Genomic DNA, 21,586 nt, shown 5'->3' with positions numbered 1-21,586 from the left:
ACTTTCCTTACTTTTTGTTTCCTTTTTCTGCACTGGTTGACTGTTTGTTCCTTCTCTATGTTCCAGTTTGTTGATTTGATCTCTGGATTTTATTTCCTCACCACTTGTATGTGTTTTCGTTTGTTTCAGTATGAGTGGCTTTCTTTCCTTCCCTGTCCTGTTCTAAATCTTTTGTTAATCTGTAAGCCACCTTATAATAATAGCTCTTAACTGAGCCACTGAAAGGTTTCTTATTTGTTCATCTGTCAGGTTCTTCATCTGCTGCCTGGTGAGCTGTGTCACCAGGATTTCGATCGTTGTCTGCTTCATTTTGACAGATTCATGTTTTGCTTTGCTTCCTGGGCAGGCTGTGGGGGACGGAGTCCCGTGTATTCATCACAACCCAGCGACCAGTGGTGATCCTGACTTTTTTCGCTGTGCTGTTGCACTTTGTGTGGGGCTGGGGGTCCAAGATGGATCCCTGCCATTATTCTTTGCTGGGAGACCGGGATCTGTCCTCTCGCCCTCTGGGCCTCACCTTCCAATGCAATGGGGGGGCTGCCTTTCCCTGCACTGGGGTCGCAAGCTGCCGAGTCTCAACTGCAGCCGGGATTGCTCCCCCTGATGTTTCTCGCAGTCCCGCCACTATCCCCACTGCTACCGTGGACAGCACCGTGTTTTCTCACCCCTCCTACCTGGCCAGGTGAGCACCGCTGGTTTGTAACTTCATACGCTGGGCTTCCATGTAGTTTTATTTTCTGGAATTTCTGGTTATCTTTTGTTTTGAGGTAGTTGTATTCCTTTCTAGTTGTAGAATGAGACTGAGCATGTCCGTCTAAGCCGCCATCCTGGCCAGAAGTGAAACTTATTTCTTAAGGGAAAATTTGTGACCTAAGTATCTTTATTATAAGGGATTTATTGATATGATTATGAAGATGAGAAGTTCAAAACCTGTACAACAGACATGCCAATATGAGTTTGAAAGCAGGAAGTTGCTTTAGAATGAAAATATATATATATATATATATTCTAGGTTGAAGCAGACAGTATAATTCTTTCTTACTCAAAGAGTTTTAACCTTTTTTCAGTTCAGGCCTTCAACTGATTGAATGAGGCCCACACACATAGTGGAGGGCAATCTCCTGTACACATCTTCTCTTATAAATGTTAATATCACATAAAAACATTCTCACAGAATAATGTCTGACCAAATAGCTGTGCTCCTAGTGGTGCAGTCAAGTTGTCACATAAAATTAACAATTACAAGGCTTTTGATAGAAAGACCACAGGGGTGCAGTGTTCTTACCTTCACATCATATCAAAAGTACCTTTAACCAATCTGTCTTATTATCTTTAATGTTAACCTTGATCATGGTAATGATACTCTTTTTTTATCTTTTCATATGGCATTCATCAAAGAAAAACACTATGTGGAATCCACAATTAACATGGGGGATTTATCCTCTGCCTCTTTAAGGGTGAAGTATGCATATAAGATAATTGGAATTCTGAATGGGGGGTTTGTCTGTTCTATTCTGCTTAGTTGCTTAGTTATGTATTAAATCATTTATTTAGGTCAGTATAGATTCATAGATATTTATTTTATACTTTGGGTTATAATTCAATATTACATTATTTTTCTAAATTTTTTTATTTTGGTCACTAAATTTTTTCAGTTGGTTCTTGCATCCCTTGGGTACATTGTATTATTTTTATGTTTTTTAGAACTTTCATATTTATGGCACTTAAATAGCTCTAGGCTTATCTTGTATATTTCCAGTTCCAGTCCTAGAATTAGACATTTTCTCCAAGGAAACCTAGTTCATTTTATTAGAGTGTGGTGTAAGAAACCAAGATCTCCACGCCACATGTCCTTGTTATTACTGGTGTATTATTCCTCTAAACTCATGTTTATGTAGACATATATGAAAATATCTCTATATGCATTCATCTGTATATTAAGGTTAACATGAATTATTATAGTTTTTCACTGTAGTACATTAACCCATAGATCACTCTAGACTTCTCCTCTCATTTCTCTGTAGCTTTTAGAGCAATAGTGAAAAATAGGTCTTCCAAAATCTTTCATGTATTTATTTGATTATTTTATTCTAATATATATGTATAGCAGTTCTGATATTTTTAATCTACTCCCCATCAAATAGGACTTTGTCAGCTAGGGTAGTGTGCTTAAGCACATTTTATTTTGCCTTTGGTCTTTTAAACCCCTTCCAAAGTAATATAGTTCAGGAATTTTTCTCCAGAAATAGGCTTTAGTATAATTATTTTATATATTTGTAATACAGTTAAGCTATATTTTCACATCTGCAGTACAACTTGTGGCCTCCTAATCTCTGGATTAAAAAACAAAAACAAAACGAAATATGCCCTGGCTGGTGTGGCTCAGTGGATTGAGTGCTGGACTATGAACCAAAAGTTCACCAGTTCAATTTCCAGTCAAGGCACATGCCTGGGTTGTGGATCAGGTCCTTTGTTGGGGGCATGCGAGAGGTCATTGATCAATGTTTGTTTCACATACTGATGTTTCTCTCCCTCTATTCCTTCTTTACATCCTTTCTCTCTTAAATAAATAAATAAATATAAAAATATTTTAAAATAATATATACATTTTATGTTTTCTCTTTGTGCTATAAAGTTCTAAGAGTTTAAACAAGTGAATATTGTCACCTATTCAACATTACAGTATCATACAGAATAGTTTCATTGCTCTAAATAATACCTTGGGTTTTGTTATTCAGACCTTAACTACCCTTTACCAGTGGCAATCACTGATCCATTTTCAAACTGGTTTCTGTCATTTAGCCACAGGCAATTAAAATCAATCCATGTCTTACAGGTCTTGATAGTTCATTTCTTTTTATCTCCAAGTAGTATAGTATTGAATAGATGTACCATAGTACATTGTTTCATTCAACTGTTAATGAAAATCTTGGCTTCTCCTAAGATTTGACATTTATAGACAGAATTTCTAAGTACTTATGTCCTAGTTTTTATATGAATATACATTTTCAACTCAGTTGAGTAAATACTTATGGGTGTGATTGCTGGACCCTATGGTAAGACTGTGGTTGGCTTTATAAGTGTATTTTAAGAACAGGCATTTTAATGTCTAATATTTTTTTAATTTAAAAAATACAATTTTCATTATTTTCCCATTGCTTCTTAACAACAGTGCTTTCTCATATTTTCATCTAGAAAAAGCTAATATGCCATGGTAGATGTGATTGGCTCATTCAGAAAGAAGGGTTTTAATAATAAATAAATATTTAAGTGTTTTCAATAAGAGTTACATATTTATCTCTATAGAAAATATCAAAACCTGGTAGTCTAGATAGGGTTTATTACACTTGAAAATTGAGTGTGTGCTTCTTAAAAACAATGTTCTTTGATACTGCCACAAAATTAAATTCAATATGACACAGCATCAGTGTGCAGGTTCAAATACTGCTATAGATGAAGAATGTGTATAGAGTCACAAACAGTGATTTCCTTAATATAATTATCCAAAAGTGTTTTCAGGTTGCCTTGGGAAGAACAAACATGTTACATCTACCATGGACTAATGGACATATCTCAGATCTTATAAGTGAAATGTCTATTGAGTGGATACAATTTTTTCATTCATTGTCTTATAAACTTTGATATAAATTATACTGCCACACAAATAGTACCTTTTTCTGGCTCTTCATAATGTAAAAATTCATAAAAGTTTTAAAAATCATAGATGGAAAGAAAAATGAAAATAAATTTATATTTATAATTCAGTAGTGAGATGATAATAGCTATAACCCTTAAAAGGACACTTACTATGTCGAACAAAGTTATTTTCCTTCATATTTGGTTTCTCTTCAGTATTCTCTCAAGTATTTTATGGAATACCTACTATTATTATTTTCATTTGTTTCTATAACATAATCAAAAAAGATAAAGTGGTTAGATCATTTGCTTAAGGTCAAATAAGCTGAGAAATTCAGGACTGATTCTAAAGCAAGGCATTTAAATCACTAGGTTACACCAGCTCCAGAAAGCAAAACAAATGAGACTCAAGATGAAAAGCATATTAGCTTGGCCATCACTGATCTGTTTTAATGTTTAAAATGTTAAACTAGTTAAGATGTAAAAATGACCTCAACATTCATTTAAAACTGAAAATTAAATTCAAATTGTTTGATACCAAAAATGTTTAAACATATCCAATATAGTATTTTCAAAACTTTTTGTTTCAATAAGACTTTGCAAAAAGATTCAGTCCTCTAAATATATTTTAAGAAAACTTATATTTTAATTACATGGGGATATATATTACCTAATTATTATAGATAATTAGAGTCTACTTTATCATAAAGATGTGATAAAATGTATTTCAACTTTATAGTTTAATTCCTTAAATATTTTGGGAACTGTGCTGTCATTGGTTTATCCATTTTGAAAGTTAATAAGAAGATGAGAAATATTATAGTTTCATATTTACTTGAGACCCAGAAAAAATGTGAATCAGAAGTGGAAATAAAATATACTCTGGAAAATCTCAAAGGCACTTATTGATGTTCCCAGGTTCAAATTAACATTCAGAAGAGGCTGGGAAAGCAAAGAGTAATTAACTCATGGATCTGAAGTATTTTTTTAATCTTAAGAAAATAGTTTTGTTTTATTCTCTATTCATATGATATGCCTCTCTTGATTTTTAACGTGGTATAGAAAGATGTATAAGGCAAGTTATACATTTATATTTTGATTTATACATTTCTAACTTGAATTACATAAAGCTGGTGGCAATGGTTGTTGAACATAAACGGACTAACAGCTAAAATAAAGTGTCTGCAAATATTCCACATGACTTTGAAACAAATATTATATATCTTAACACGTCAAATTTTATATATTTCAAATTAAATGTTGAATATTAGACTGCATCAAAATTACCCTAAAATTTGCCTTGCTAGGTTATCATCACATAACTAATATTAACTTTGGTAAACCATGGAAATGTATCTTAAATATTACTAATTCATGATTATAAATACATTCTGAGAAATTTTCACTTCTCAAACATATTCCTATATTCAATATCACTCTGATGAAAGTCTTGGCATGTAAGTGCCAGTGATTTATTTTGGGTAAGTTCAATAAAAATTAACAGCAACCAATAGATATTTATTTATTATTGTTTAATAATTATGATCTTTAAAAGTTACATATCCACACATATGTTAAATGCCACTTTTTTCAATTTATTTATATTTAACATCAAGAAGAATGTGTATATGATTATTATTTAAAAGCCTTAACTGAAGTCTCCTTTTCTATAGGACTTACATTTATCCTTTATGTACTGTTTCTTCCATCTGCTCAGAACTTTCACAACATTAGCTAATCAATACCCACATCTCACTATTAGAAAAGGTCTTTATTGCTTGAGATGAGAAAGCTTAAGAAGGGTTAAGTAACTTGTACAAGGTCAGTGTGAATTGGTGTCTGAGCTAGGCTTAGCATACAGATTGACTATAGCCATAGTGATTTCTACACTCTCTGAGCACAGCAGCTCCTGACAGACTGGTGACAGAGAATTTCCCTTCCTAAAGAATGTATATACATGATGGAAAAGCAAACTGGTGCAGCCACTGTAGAAAACAGTTGGGGATTTCCTCAAAGAACTATAAATGGAACTGCCTCTTGATACAGTGATTCCACTGCTGAGATTATACCTTCAGAATCCTGAAACACCGATTCAAAATAACCTATGAACCCCCAGGTTCATAGCAGCATTATTTACAATAGCCAAATGCTGGAAACAGTCTAAGTGCCCATCTGTAAGTGAGTGGATCAAAAAAGTGTGGTACATGTACACAATGGACTACCACACAGCAGAAAGAAAGAAGGAACTCCTACATTTTGCAACAACATGGATGGAACTGGAGAATATTATGTTAAGTGAAATAAGCCAGGTGGTGAGAGACAAATATCATATGATCTCACCTATATGAGGAACCTAATGAACAGGACAAACAAATGAGCAAAATAGAACCAGAGGCATAGAAACAAGGAACAGACTGACAGTGATCAGAGGTGAATGGGGAGGGGGAGAACGGGAGAAAGAAAGGGAAGGATCTAGTCAAGGAACAGGTATAAATGACCCATGGACATGGACAACAAGGTGGGGACTGACTGTGGTAGAGGGGTGTGGGCAGATCAGGGGAGGGCATTAGGGGAAAACTGGGACAATTGTTATAGAATAACAAAAAAAATGTATATATGAATACGTATATCGTCGTCGGCAGCCGTCCGTCTCGAGAGACGATGGTGTAGCTTCTTAAGAGTCTATCTGCACCGCCGAGAATGGCTGTGCAGTCCGACTCGGGAGTGACACGGTATCTGTCTCCTCCCGTGTTGAATCGACATCTTGCGATGACGCTGGAGTGTCCTCTCCAGTGAAACTGAAGCTACAGAGCCTGGGCAGGGTGATATGGAGGGTCTGCTGTTGCCCATGCAGCAGACCCCCCCTCTCTTCGCAGCTGAAGGGTCCAAGGGAAAGACGGAGTCAATACAGCTTGGCTTCAGGTGCGCCGCAGGAGTTGCCGGTGTTGACTACAACGTCAAACCGCCTTAGGGACTCCGGCTCCGGATTTTCTGTCGGGGTTTACTCCCTTAGCCTTTCCCCTGAAGAGGTATGCCGCAAGGCAGCGGAGGTTTTTTGGAGTCAGAGTTTTCCTTCTCTGATGTGCCCTGACTGGAAGATCGAACCAGCGACACTTAGCTCGCAGGCCGACGCTCAATCCACTGAGCCAAACCAGCCAGGGGAGGAATACGTATATGTATATTATATAATAAATACACACATTGGTATTTTATATACTCTATATTGTTGTTTGCCTTAATGTTTCTTTCTATGTTTACTCTATTGCAAAAGTCAACTTATGACTATGTTATGCCACTATTGTATTAATTGAAAGTAACAGTGTTATTGTTAGAATTCATTTTCTGAATATAAAAATATTTTTAGTAGTGGGTCTTAAGTCAATTGACTGCTTCTTTAAATGACTTCAAGTTATCAGTTTCTTTGAATAGCTTTATAAGTATTTAAATATGCTTACATGATGTTTTTAATATATTCAGAAAAACTACAAGTCCTTGTTTTTACTAAGTTAGATATTTACTAACAAATTTACAATTTTATACCAGATGGTCTTGTTTTCATTTTTGGAGATCCTTTGTATTTCAAGTATCTACTTTTATTTGTATTTTGAAAATGGGAGGTTATTTTTTCAGTGTTATCTCAGTAGCATTGCTTATTTATATGCCCATCACATTCCATCTTCACTTCAATATTGTGTACTTTCTCCTTTCCACCCTTTTATACTGACTGTGATTTATAGCTCCAGTCATATCTATGAGTGTCTGAGTTACTTGGATGCCCACATCCATTATTATTTTGCCCTGGGTTCTTATGACCACTTTGACCAAGTTTCTAAAGAAGTCAAGATTCATTCAGTCCACAAGTATTTAGCACTACAGCTGTCAGGAACACTTTATAATCCTGTGCTGCTTTGGTGACTGATCGGTCCTTAACCTTTATTTATTTCAGCTTGAATCTCTCATCCTGTATCCTGGACTACTATTTAAATTATGATTCTATTTTATTTATTTTATTTTAGTTTTATGCCTCCTCCATATTTTTTCACTTTTGTCATTAATATTACTTTTTCCTATTTCGTGAGAAATGGGTATGTATATGACCTCAATTATCCCATTAGTAGTTATTTCCTACTTATTGACTGAGTTCAGTGTATTCACCTAACCTTAACCTCTGTGTTGTAATTCACATCATTCTCTTTACATTATCTACTTATTCACTCATAACCTATGTGTTCCAAATATAAAAGGGGAACATTTTCTCATTCTGCATTAACTACATTTGTTTTACTTCTCTCAATACATATGCCATATTCAAGCTAATTTTTTCTACTAATATTAAAAGGTATACATTTTATGAAAGCAAAAATTTATATATCAATCAGTCTTTAATCCTGAAAAGTGCATAACCACAACAGGAATCTAGTGATATTCATTTTCTTTTCTTTCCTTTTTTTTTTTTTTTTTTTTTTTGGTTTTTCAATTACAGTTGTCCCATTTTCCCCCATTTCTCTCCCCCACCCAGCCCACCCCCTCTCCCGCAATCATATCCCTCCCCGTTGTCCGTATCCATGAGTCATTTGTACACATTCTTTGACTAATCCTCTCCCTTACTTATCACCTTCTCTCCCTCCCCCCTCCCCCCTATTGACTGCTATTCTGCTCTTTGTTCAGTTTAGTTCCTTTGTTTGTGTTGTTCTTTAGTTTCCTGTATTAGGTGATATCATATCGTATTTTTCTTTCTTTGCCTGGCTTATTTCACTAAGCATAATTCTCTCTAGTTCCATCCATGTTATTGCAAATGGCAGGAGCTCCTTCTTTCTCTCTGCTGCACAGTATTCCATTGTCTAAATGTACCACAGTTTTTTGATCCACTCATTACAGATGGGCACTTAGGTTGTTTCCAGCACTTAGCTATTGTAAACAATGCTGCTATGAACATAGGGGTGCACAAGTTCTTTTGAATTGGTGTTTCAAGATTCTTCGGGTATAATCCCAGTAGTGGAATTGCTGGTTCGAAAGGCAGTTCCATTTTTAATTTTTTGAGGTAATTCCATACTGTTTTCCATAGTGGCTACACCAGTCTGCATTCCCACCAACAGTGCAGTAGGGTTCCCGTTTCTCCACATCCTCGCCAGCACTTGTTGTTTGCTGATTTGTTGATGATGGCCATTCTGACTGGTGTAAAATGGTATCTCATTGTGGTTTTTATTTACATCTCCCTGATAGCTAATGATGTCGAGCATTTTTTCATGTGTCTATGGACCTTCTGTATGTCCTCTTCAGAGAAGTGTTTGTTCAGGTCCTTTGCCCATTTTTTAATTGGGTTGTTTGTTTTCTTGATGTTGAGTCATATAAGCTCTTTATATATTTTGGAAATCAGTCCCCTGTCTGTGATGTCATTGGCAAATATGGTTTCCCATATGGTTGGTTTCCTTTTCATCTTGCTGATGTTTTCTTTTGCTGAGCAGAAACTCTTTAGTTTGAAGTAATTCCATTTGTTTATTTTTTCCTTTATTTCTCTTGCTTTAGGAGCTGTATCTGTGAAGAAATTGTTACGTGAGATATCTGAAATTTTCTTGCCTGTTTTCCTCTAGGACTTTTATGGTGGCATGGCTTACATTTAAGTCTTTGATCCATCTTGAGTTTATTCTCGTGTGTGGTGTAAGTTGGTGGTCTGGTTTCATTTTTTTGCAAGTCCCTATCCAGTTCTCCCAGCACCATTTGTTAAAGAGGCTCTTCTCACTCCATTTTATGTTCCTTCCTCCTTTATCAAATATTAGTTGACCATAGAGGCCTGGGTTTATTTCTGGACTCTCTATTCTGTTCCACTGATCTATATGTCTGTTCTTATGCCAGTACCAGACTGTTTTGATCACAGTGGCTTTGTAGTATTGTTCAATATCTGTTGTTATGATTCCTCCTGCTGTGTTCTTCTGTCTCAAGACTGCTTTTGCTATTCGGGGTCTTTTTTGGTTCCATATGAATTTATGGAGTATTTATTCTAGGTCTGTGAAATATGTCATTGGTATTTTAATAGGGATTGCATTGAATCTGTAAATTTCTTTGGATAGTATGGCCATTTTGATGATGTTGATTCTTCCCATCCAAGAACATGTTATTTGCTTCCACTTATTTGTATCTTCCTTATTTCTTCAATGTTATGTAATTTTCATAGTACAGGTCTCTTATCTCTTTGGTTAAGTTTACTCCTAGGTACTTTATTTTTCTTGTTGCTATAGTAAATGGTATTTTCTTTTTTGTCTCTGTCTCTGATATTTTATTGTTGGTGTACAGAAATGCCTTGGATTTCTGTATATTTATTTTGTACCCTGCTATTTTGCCAAATTCACTCATTATATCGAGTAGTCTCTTAGTGGAGTTTATAGGATTTTCTATGTATACTATCATGTCATCTGCATATAATGATAGTTTTACTTCTTCTTTCCCAATTTGGATGCTTTTTTTTTTTTTTTTTCTTGTCTGATTGCTGTGGCTAGGACTTCCAACACTATGTTGAATAGTAGTGGAGAGAGTGGACAACCTTGTCTAGTTCCTGAATTCAGGGGGAATGCTTTTAGTTTTTGTCCATTGAGTATGATGTTGGCCTCAGGTTTCTCATATATAGCCTTGATTATGTTAAGGTATGCTCCCTCTATTCCCATTTTGCTGAGTGTTTTCATCATAAATGGGTGTTGCACTTTATCAAATGCTTTTTCTGCATCTATTGATATGGTCATGTGATTTTTGTGTTTCATTTTGTTTAGGTGATGTATTATATTTATTGATTTGCAAATATTAAACCATCCTTGCATCCCTGGGATGAAGCCCACTTGATCATGATGTATGATCTTTTTGATGTATTGCTGGATCCTGTTTGCCAATATTTTATTGAGGATTTTAGCATCTATGTTCATCAGTGATATTGACCTGTAGTTTTCTTTCTTTGTTGTGTCTTGACCTGGTTTTGGGATTAGGATAATACTGGCTTCATAGAAATAGTTTGGGAATTTTCCCTCTCCTTGGATTTTTTGGAATAGTTTGAGGAGGGTAGCAGTTAGTTCTTCCCTAAATGTTTTGTAGAATTCGCCTGTGAAGCCATCCGGTCCAGGGCTTTTGTGTGCAGGGAGATTTTGGAGTACTGTTTCAATTTCCTTCTTTGTTATTGGTCTGTTGAGACTTTCCACTTCTTCTTGATTCAGTTTTGGAAGGTTGTATGTTTCTAGAAATTTGTCCATTTCTTCCAGATTGTCAAATTTCTGCTATACAGTTGTCTGTAGTAATTTCTAACTATCATTTGTATTTCTGTGGTATCAGTCGTGATTTCTCCTCTTTCATTTCTGATTTTGTTTATTTGGGTCTTCTCTCTTTTTTTTTCTTGATTAGACTGGCTAGAGGCTTGTTGATTTTGTTTATTTTTTCGAAGAACCAGCTCCTAGTTTTGTTGATCTTTTGGATTGTTTGTTTAGTCTCTATGTCATTTAGTTTTGCTCTGACCTTGATAATTTCCTTTCTTCTTCTTGCCCTAGGCTTTGTTTGTTGTTGTTGTTCTAGCAGTGATACTCATTTTGTTATATACATACTAGTCCCTACTTTATAAAAGGAAGTTGTTAGTTGGTGATTACTTGTCAAAGAAAAATTTTATATGTAGCATAGTATCAAACATAATAAAATTAAAATATACTATATGCAAAGCAGCTAATACTGGGTGAGTATTCAAAATATGTTATCACTTTTCCTTTCTGTTTTCAGTTGTTCTGGCTTCATGTACTCCTGTTCTGCTCTAATGAGAAGCAGTTTTAAATGAGGGCCATGGTCAGAGATAAATGAACAACCATCCATTGTGTCTCATAAAAAAGTCTTTCCCAGAGTACATAGTTTATTTTTAAGTTTCATATCTTTGGGTTATACATAGGATACGGCTTTACTTTCTCTCCATTTTTGCCTTCCCTGATGTTTATTGATTCTTTCAAGACTTACTCCTGAAAGACTTTCACAAGATTCCATAGCTTTTGGGGTTCAAATATAAGAACTTTTTTTCCCATTTTTAATGCATGTTCAGTTTCAGTTATTTAGAAAAATAATTCTGTTAAGTTCTAGTCTAACATAAAAAATTTTGACTCTGGAAGCTTTTCAAAGCTCCTTCCTCCCTAAATTAAACCTTAATTTGGCTCCAGGAACCTGCAGTAAAATAATGAGAAATAACCTACTTCTATTCTTTAAATAAATTTTCATTTCTTCCTCTTTCCTGTTCCCCAAGCTTGAGGCATAACTAGAGTAAGTGGTTTAAAGATAAGTTTTATGTAGCAAGTCATACTTGAAATTATTTCTTTGGTGCTAGAATTCTCTTTATGGGAGCTACCCAAATGTAACTGTAGACATAGATTTTGTAGAAGACCCAGTAGAAAATAATGCACATCAAAATCCATGGAATGGCCATGTTCTCTCAGGATGTATCTCCAGCTCTGGTGGTACATTCTTTGACCTCTTATTGGTGATGACCTCAAATCCTCTTAAGTGGAATGTCTGTAGGAAATTACTAGTCTTTGCTTGATTTAGAGAAGATACACACATTATTGAATAATCCAATGACAGAAGTGCACCATCTCTGCATCAACACTCTCTAGTTTTTTGACTTTATAGGCTATCCAAGTCAACATCTTGCCCTCTAAAATTTCTAAATAAAAGAAAGTATCTCTTATTTCCCAACTCCAGGGGAAATTTATTAAGCTCTTTGAAGATTCTTTTATCATGTATCACTTTTTGTTAAATTAAATTTATTAAGGTGACATTGATTAATAAAATGATATAGGTTTCAAGTGTACAGTTCTGATTCATCACCAGTATATTGCATTGTGTACCCATCACCCAAAGTCCAATCTTCCTCTGACACCATCTATTTTATCCCCTTCATACTTTACAACTCCCACTCCCTTCGCTCTGGACCACCATGCTGTTTTCTGGGTCACTGTTTATTCCTGTACTGAGCAAACATCCAATTAGTAAGATAACAGCCTTTCTTTCTTGTATGAATGTTCAGTAGCTCTGAGTGATTCTGATGGACAGTCACCTCATCTTGACATTATCCATCTATACTTACTACATAATCTAACTTCACAAAATGCTCTAACATTAATATATCTTCTTAAAATATCTAGTCTTTTCTGATATAAGGTTATTGTTGTAACTGTTTTGTGATCAGGTTTAAAAGATAAGTACTACATTTTTATGAAGAACAGATACTTAGGAAAAAATGCAAAAATCACATATAAAATCAGGGGTAATACTGTTACACATATTTAATATTTCATTCATCTTTTGTCAGTGTGTTCTAGTAATAATTTAAAATGTTTATTTGTAATAGTTTAAAATCTTTATGTATAATAAAATATACAGATTATATACATAGAAATGTATACTTTAAAGCTATATGATCTTATTAACCAATGTCACTACAATAAATTTAATAAAATTGTTTATCTAAACTCCAAAACAACAAACTTACACATTTTTAAAAATTAATTTATATTTATTAACTTATTTGTGTAACACTTATTTCAAAGTTAAAAAGAAAAATTACTAGCTGCCAGAGTTGAGCAAAGAAATAGTTGAAATATACTTATTGTATACTTAGGCATATATGGAAACAAGCATGTAAGCAAAGTACTGCTGTATAAATAAAATATATTTTATCATTGTTTCTGTAAACCTAAACTCAAAAGATCATTAATTGGTGCTTGACATCATACATAATAAAGTTTCCAAAATCCAAGAAGCTGTATAGTCTTGAAATAAGCTTCATGTAATAACAAAAGGAACAATCTAAATTTTAACATTCAAAAGCCTAAGCCTATTTAGAAAACAACTTATTAGCAGACATCTAACACTTCTGACAGAGAAACAATTTATTCCTCACAGAGAAAACAACATATAAACAGAAACATCACTAGAGTTATAATCTGGTTCTAAGGAACAGATGCTAATAAATAATTCAATATCTGAAATAAAATGATAAGGGAGTGATGACACACATTCACTTATAAAATAGTAAGTTTTGTTATTATATTTTACAATGAATATAGAATATTTCTATAGCATAAACTAGGTTTCTTCATTTTTATACAAAATAAAGTTTTTGGAAATTAGAGAGCAAATGTCAAAAAAATGCAACAAATTAACCAAAAATAAAAACAAACAAATAAAAACTCATAGGCACAGACAGAAGTATGGTAGTTACCAGAGGAAAGGGAGGGTGTAGGGAGTAATTAATGGTAAAGTGGACAAATACACGGCGACGGAAGAGTTGACTTTGGGTGGTGAGTACATAATGTGACATACAAATGATGTACCATAGAATTGTATACTTGAATATATATAATTTCATTAACCATTGTGATCACAAGAAATTTAGTTAAAATATATAAATAAATAAATTTAGGTATCTATTCACTGTGGGAGATATTTTCATGAAGAGGAAATTCAATCATTACTTCTAAATTCCAAACACCCTTGGTGGAAAATTACTTATCTTGTAAACCTCTTGTGGTAATGAAGAGGTAAAATCATAGATTGAAAGGATCAGCAGAATATTTTAATTTTATCTTAAATCTTATCTTTCTTAAAATAAGGCTATTAACATAAGCCATTGATAATGATGGATGATACAGTTCCCACTGCTTCTTTTCACTTATTCTTGTCTAAATTTGTGTTCTATAATTGGATAAAATGATTCAAAATCGTGATTTTCTTTAATACAATAGTGAATAAAAATGGAAGATTATAGCCTTGACTTCATAATAGAGCTCAAGTTATTTTCAATTTTTTTATTGGGATAATTCTATTTTCATATCACACAGATATCTCCATCTTGACATGGCTTGTAATGAATGTTTCATCTTTGATCTCAAATTATTTTCATCTCTTACAGTCTCCATGCAAGTGAGTTATATAACTGTGTATCAACCTATTTAAAGTGTGTTAACTTTGTATTCTGGTCCTTAGTACAGAGCCAGTGAATGATAGTTCTAGTATTCACCAACATTTAGACTTTGTCTCTTTCCAGGTAATTAAGTGTGAAATTAAGTGCAACCATTACTTCCTATTGCCAAAGAAAGAGAAATGGAAGTATCAATTCCAGGCTGAAGTTTTTATTCCTTCTGTCTAATTCTCCACATATTATTTCTCCATCATGAGAAATATGAATGCTAATTTAGGGATCGTCGGCAGCCGTCCGTCTCGAGAGACGATGGCGTAGCTTCTTGAGAGTCTATCTGCACCGCCGAGAATGGCTGTGCAGTCCGACTCGGAGTGACAATCCCTGCCGCACTTGGTACAGGTGAAGGCAGATGGCCGTTGTTGCTGCTGTTGACGCTGCTTCCGCCTCGATCTTTTCTGGGCCGCCTCCTCGTTGTGCGCAGCCTCTGCACGTGACGTACCTTGCCTGACCGCGAGCCTCCAGGCTAGGCGGTCGTCTGCTTGAACTTCCCATGTGTTGAGATTGATGGAGCATTGTGTCATGTCCTTTTTGCAGATGTCTTTGAACCGCAGTTTTGGGCGCCCTGTCATCCTCTTGCCTTCTGCTAGCTCGCCGTAGAGGAGGTCTTTGGGGATACGGCCTGCATCCATTCTTTTGACATGGCCGAGCCACCTGAGGCGTCTCTCGCTAAGAACTGCATGCAAACTGCTCATTTTGGCTTGCTTCAGCACCTCGGTGTTGGGGACCTTATCCTGCCAGGCGACATGCAGGACGCGTCGCAGGCACCTCATGTGGAAGCTGTTGAGTAGGTGGTCCACGTCTCGCTGCCATAGAGGAGAGTGCTGAGTACGCAGGCTTGGTAGATGCGCAGTCTGGTTTTCTCAGTGAGGCTGGAATTGTTCCATGCTCGCCGGTTCAGTCTGGCCATAACTGTGGCTGCCCTGGCGATTCTCCGGTTGACCTCCAAGTCGACTGACAGAGAGCTCGAGATGGTGGACCCGAGGTAAGTGAAGTCGTTGACAACCTCCAGGGTGTACCCATCGATGGTGATGCATGGGGGAGTCCCCGTGCCTTGAGCCATAACATTCGTCTTCGTCAGGCTGATGGCTAGTCCGAACTCCTTGCATGCGTGGGAAAGGCAAGTGACTAGCTGCTGGAGTCCCTCTTCGGAGTGTGATGTCAAGGCTGCGTCGTCAACGAAGAGCATCTCACGGATGAGCACCTCTTTGACTTTGGTCTTGGCTCATAGATGGGCCAGGTTGTAGAGCTTGCCATCGGATCTGGTGTGAATGAAGACACCCTCGCTGCAGTCCTTAAAGGCGTATTGGAGGAGCATGGAGAAGAAGATTCCGAACAGCGTAGGCGCGAGGACGCAGCCCTGCTTTACTCCGCTGCTGACTGGGAAGGCCTCAGAGGTTGCGCCGTTGTAGGACACCGTGCTGTGCATGTTGTCGTGAAAGGACATGACCACAGCAAGCAGATGTGGTGGACAGCCAATCTTCCATAGCAAGCTGAAGAGACCGCTTCGACTGACCAGATCAAACGCCTTCGTGAGGTCGATAAAGGCGAGGTAGAGTGGTTTATGCTGCTTGTGACACTTCTCCTGCAGCTGGCGTAGGGAGAAGATCATGTCCACTGTTGAGCGGCCAGCTCTGAAGCCACACTGGGACTCTGGGTAGACGCGGGAAGCAAGGGTCTGCAGGCGGGCAAGAGCGACCCGGGCGAATACTTTGCCGACGACGCTGAGGAGAGAGATGCCCCGGTAGTTGTTGCAGTCGCTGCGGTCTCCTTTGTTCTTGTACATGGTGATAATGTTGGCATCTCTCATATCCTGGGGGATGTAAGCCTCCTTCCAGCAGCGACAGAGTAGATGGTGGAGCGGCTGTAGCAGGACTGGTTTCCCGCTCTTTAGGATTTCTGGAGGGATTCCATAGCTTCCTGGTGCTTTCCCGCAAGCGACGCGGTCGATGGGATAATTCCTGGAATATTAACCTTTCATATGGAAAATGGTATCATGAAACATACGTAGTATTGAGAAATGAATGTTAACTTTGTTAAACTACTAATAGTTGAAAATGTTAACATGTCATAACTTAGACTAACCTTACAGATGCTATACCTATGTTGAGATTAATTATTCTGAATTAAAATTAATTTGGAAATCCTAATATCTTTCCACCATCAAATATACTTTTTAAAATTTGTGATTTAATATTTTAATTACCCTTGAGATGTTTTTTCTATATTTAATTTGCATTCTTTATTTTGATTGACAGCATCTTTAAATCTTCACATCTTGCATTCCTCCCATTTATCCTCTTTAATGTCACATAAGTGACATTTTAAAATAGGAAGCTAAGCCTTATCTGGTGTGGTTAAGTGGGTTGAGCACTGGCCTGTGAACTGAAAAATCACTGGTAAGCTTCCCAGTCAGGACACATGTCTATGTTGTGGCCAGGTCCCCAGTTAGGGACATGCAAGAGGCAACTGATGGATGTTTCTCTCCCTCTCTGTCTCCTACCTTCCCATCTCTCTAAAAAAATTAATTAAAACATTAAAAAATAAAATAAATAAAATAGAAAGCTATGATTATTCCTTGTCTGTTCTCCTAGCCCAACAAAAAAGTTTAAAAAATGGGAAGATTATTATGGTTTTCCAGGTAGGTGAAACAGACCCAACAAGATACAGTGAGTACCTATATGCTAGGATTAACATTATTTTAGAACCAAAAGAACTGATCAAATCCCCAAAGGTAGTATCTGACAGGTAAAGTGAATTGAGTATGAGATGAGAGGCAAAATATGTTGTCAAATTATGGTGAACAAGAAGCAGAAAACCAAAGTACCAAAGGGAGATCATGGGCCAATGAGTTCACTGGCTAAGAAATACTAGTCTAGGTAAACCCTACATAACAAAAACTGAGACATAAGTTGCTCCCCAGGCTTTTGCAATTTTTACATAGAAAAATTAACTAATCTGCAAATCTTTCATATAAAAAATAAAAACTCAAGTTGCCTGTCAGATGTCTACTTACTTATGGGGTACTTTGTTTTGGTGGGGTAGTTTTATCACATAAATACTGAAAATTTATTATGTGCCAAGAAGTATTCAAGACTATTGTTGGACATCAGTGATCACAATGGAATCACACTTGTCTATGTGAAGCTAATAGTATAATAGGGGAAAACAGGAAATAAATAATATAGTAAATAAGAAAATTTTCTATATTATATAAGAAGTTCATAATTGTGATAGGAAAAAGTAGAACAGAAGTATTTGTTGTGGGGTAGTGGAAAGTTTGTTTCATCTTCATAAGGTAGTGTAGATAATGCATTGATGAAGTTTGAAAATGATTGAGATAGTCATTGCAGGCACAGAAAAGTTTTATATTTAACTGTTTAGAACATCTGCCCTGGAACATGAATTTTATCACCTTTTTCTTTTATAAGTTTTATCCACCCACAGTAGCATAACTTCTCAATTACTCTAACATCTTTACCACTGCATGAGATTTTTTTCCTCCAAAAAGTCCATGCATTGATGTTTTTTTTGTGATTTACCTATCATTCTTCAAGTGAATTCACAAATACTTCTTTGAGTTTTCTGATCATAGGTGTTTAGAGATCCATTCATCATTTAATTCTGTCATGTACAGACAGCAACATTGATTGTTTCTTAAAGCAGAACAGTTTCAAAAAAGGTCTGCACACTTTTCAAATAAGTAAATCAACCATCTCATCATTTATGAGGTTCACGTAAAGTCACACAAAGCAAGTTGAGTTCAGTGACTGCTGCATGCAAGCATTGTAAAATTAGTACATTATTCCTTAAGATCTATTTTCCTTCATAATGATTATTTACTGTTCACTGTACTTTAACACTAAATTTTTGGTACCTTTTTAAACATAACTGTAAAGTCTATATTTGAATAAATGCACTGGAGAGCTCTATGAATGAAATGCATACACTTCACTACTCTAGATCAAGCTATTACATTAATAGTTTGATGTGGATTTGTTCCTAACTTAATTATTGGCTCAAAAGCATATATGCAAAAGTGGATCCAAATACATCAGTCTTGAAATTCACATCAGTGATTAAAATCCATGAATGTATAAACTACATTTAATTCAAAATTAACTTTCATTTACAAATCCTAAAATGGTAAATCTCAAAATGGTAAGATGAGAGGATGTCCTCAGCCATCAGCAAAGAATCTTACACATAATACCTGCTCAATGGAGGTGTATGCAGCAACTTAATGCAAAAAGAAAAAAGGAAAAAGAAAGAAAAAAAAAATACAACATGGGGACTAATTAGAAATCATTTTAACTCTTTACACTAGAATTTCTAAAGTTTATATATTTTCTTATATTTGGTATTAACATAAAATACTCTTTCTTAAAATGAGTTATTTAATATATTAAATAAAGCCTTTATGACTATTTCCTTGGTTGAATATATGCAGCATATTTTATAGGTAACAAAATACCACCCAGTGAAATGCTTTATTGGTTATCTGGCAGAGGGAAAGCATAATACATAATGTTAATATTAGTGTGATAAAGATAAGCTGTATGAAATACATTAAAAATCTTGTTAATCTTTCAGTAATTGGCCAAAATGACTAACACAAAGAGAAAGAGGAGAGGTACCCGCTATATGTTCTCTAGGCCTTTTAGAGAAAAAAAAAACATGGAGTTGTTCCTTTGGCTACATACATGTGAATCTACAAGAAAGGTGATATTGTAGACATCAAGGGAATGGGCACTGTTCAAAAAAAAAAAAAAAAAAAAATGCCCCACAAATGTTACCATGGCAAAACTGGAAGAGTCTACAATGTCACCCAGCATGCGGTGGGCATAGTTGTAAACAAGCAAGTTAAGGGCAAGACTCTTGCCAAGAGAATTAATGTGCGTATTGAGCATATTAAGCACTCAAAGAGTCGAGATTGCTTCCTGAAATGTGTGAAGGAAAATGATCAGAAAAAGAAGGAAGCCAAAGAGAAAGGTACCTGGGTTCAACTGAAGCGTCAGCCTGCTCCACCCAGAGAAGCACACAGTGTGAGAACTAATGGAAAGGAGCCTGAGCTGCTGGAACCTATTCCCTATGAATTCATGGCATGATAAGTGTGAAAAAATAATATAACACTTCTGTACTGATAAAAAATAAAAATAAGAAAAATAAAAAAAATAAATAAAAATCTTGTTAAATTTGAAATGCTTCTTATTGTTTCTTCTTACACTAAGTAGGTATCTTAACATACTGCATTTAGCCTGTCTTGGAAGATGTAATAATATAATTTAGTGTAATTCCCTAAATGAAGACTATATCAAATTAAATAAGATGTGTAACTTTGCAGTGAATACTGTTAATAAAAAATCTATTTTTCGTTATATTTATATAATCAAACAATAGGATCTCCATAGATTACTTTCTTTTTTAAAAAATTAGTGTTTCAAAATATATATAAATATCAGTGCATACCGTTGGGACAATTAAGAAAGTCTTATGCCTGGCTGGTGTGGCTCAGTGGATTGAGCACCAGTCTGTGAACCAAAGAGTCACCGGTTCGATTCCCAGTCAGGGCACATGCCTGGGTTGCGGGCCAGGTCCCCAGTTTGGGGTGCACAAGAGGTAACCACACGTTCATAAAAATAAAAATAAAAATAAAGTCTGGGTGGTCAAAAAAACTTTAAAAAAAAAAAGTCTTATGCACATAAAGCCTAGACTGTACTTGGTACTGACCAATCCTTAAATAAAATTAGTGCTTATAAATTCTACAAGCCATAGCTATTTTCATTCTTTTTAATTTAAATGTTTTATTATTCTCTTATTCTGTGAGAATAACAAAGTATTTTTACCCTTAGAGCGGAAGATCATTTATCTCCATCCAAACTTGAACAAGAACCATCATTTTGGTGAGTCTTGCTGTCAGCGCCATTGCGTTTGATTTGTTTTCATTCAGCCTAGAGCTTCTATGCCAAGAAGTCTGTTCATTATGGCAAAAAAAAAGCTCTTGAGTTTTTTATCACACCAAGATATACATGTCAATGAGCCCAGAGAACATGATACTTAATCTTTACCATACAACATATTTTGTAGGAGAGTTACTATTTGCTGGTTTATAAGTCTCAGATGAAATATAGCTTATAGTTAAAAAAGCAGTTATTATTTATCAGTGCTCTTTACTCTCTCTTGAAAAGTTAACAGTAATGCTATCTGGGATTTTTTTGGATTTATCTCTTGGTAGACTTAATTCTTAATGTGTTGTGTCAATAAAGGTATAAATATTTTTTATTCTAAATGTTGTGCCTTCTTTGGAAGCCCCTTTGAATATGAAGATCATTGTATGTATTTCATCTAGGATAAAATTTGTCGTATTACTTCTTTGATATATATTTCTCTCCAAAAATCTTCTGAAGCTCCCATTAATGGATAGGTGCCAAATATAGCCCAAACTTTTCTCTTAATTGTCCTAAACACTGTTGAAACTTTTCTTCTTTATTTTATATGTCATTTTTTCTTTTGTAATTAAATCTGGAAGAATACTTGGCTCTGGATCCAAAGTCGTTAATTCTAACTTAGATGATGTTTAAGATATTTTGTTGTCCATTGAGCATTTCAAGTTTAAATGCAAAATCAAATTTAAATTTCTGATATCTGTAGAACTCTTATACTAGAAACTCATAGTTTAGTTTATCAAAGTTTTTTATACTCTCTATAAATCTGAAAAAAACTTTTTATAAGTTTCCTCCTACTTCTTATAATTATTGAACTTGTGTTTGGAGTTCCCATAAATCACCCCTTCCTTTAAAATAGTGTTCTCTTTCATGCATTTTGAACTACTGTTTTTTGGGTTTGGTTTTCCTTTATACAGATAAAGGTTTTGGCTTTCTGTAATTCAATAAGTCTGCAAATTTTCTGTTCAGTAATGAAAATTTTTTCCCCTCATACAGTACTGTTATTTATTGCTTATTT

At 35.3% G+C, this 21,586-nt stretch overlaps 1 pseudogene; it reads left to right on the top strand.

Moving 5' to 3' along the window:
* Positions 1-19,228: 19,228 nt before the first annotated feature.
* On the top strand, positions 19,229-19,756 carry LOC150020817 (large ribosomal subunit protein eL21 pseudogene; annotated as a pseudogene).
* The last annotated feature ends 1,830 nt before the right edge of the window (positions 19,757-21,586 follow it).

Source organism: Furipterus horrens, unplaced genomic scaffold (genome assembly GCF_987537825.1).
Source record: "Furipterus horrens unplaced genomic scaffold, mFurHor1.1.pri manual_scaffold_1, whole genome shotgun sequence".
NCBI lineage: Eukaryota > Metazoa > Chordata > Mammalia > Chiroptera > Furipteridae > Furipterus > Furipterus horrens.
Note: the sequence above shows the minus strand (reverse complement) of the source record. Positions and strands in the feature narration are given on the sequence as shown.